At 45.7% G+C, this 269-nt stretch overlaps 1 gene segment (V, D, J or C); it reads left to right on the top strand.

The window, feature by feature from the left end:
• The first annotated feature begins 8 nt into the window (after positions 1-8).
• LOC123979488 overlaps positions 9-269 on the top strand; it is a 23,636-nt gene continuing 23,375 nt past the window's right edge. The window contains exon 1 of the C gene segment in view: positions 9-101.

Below are 269 nucleotides of genomic sequence, written 5' to 3'. Positions count from 1 at the left end.
GAGTAGAATCGAGTCTATCGTTTTACGCTATGGTAGCTTTTTTCGGCTAGACAGCATAGATCGTCAGAACATCGGAAACAGTTCAACGTTTAGTCCTAACGGTAAGATGTGGAACAATGATGTTGTGTGGTTGCGGGCTTGAGAGTAACTCATACCATCTGCTAGGTTACGGTCTCAGTCTGAAGCGGCTTTGATTTGGATCACACTACCTTGTTTCTTACGACCCGCCCTTCTCTGCTTCTGATTGGCTAGTAGTCCTTACCTGGGAA

Source organism: Micropterus dolomieu, linkage group LG11 (genome assembly GCF_021292245.1).
Source record: "Micropterus dolomieu isolate WLL.071019.BEF.003 ecotype Adirondacks linkage group LG11, ASM2129224v1, whole genome shotgun sequence".
In the NCBI taxonomy this organism is placed as follows: domain Eukaryota; kingdom Metazoa; phylum Chordata; class Actinopteri; order Centrarchiformes; family Centrarchidae; genus Micropterus; species Micropterus dolomieu.
The sequence above is the reverse complement of the archived record's forward strand: the minus strand, read 5'-3'. Positions and strand labels throughout refer to the sequence as shown.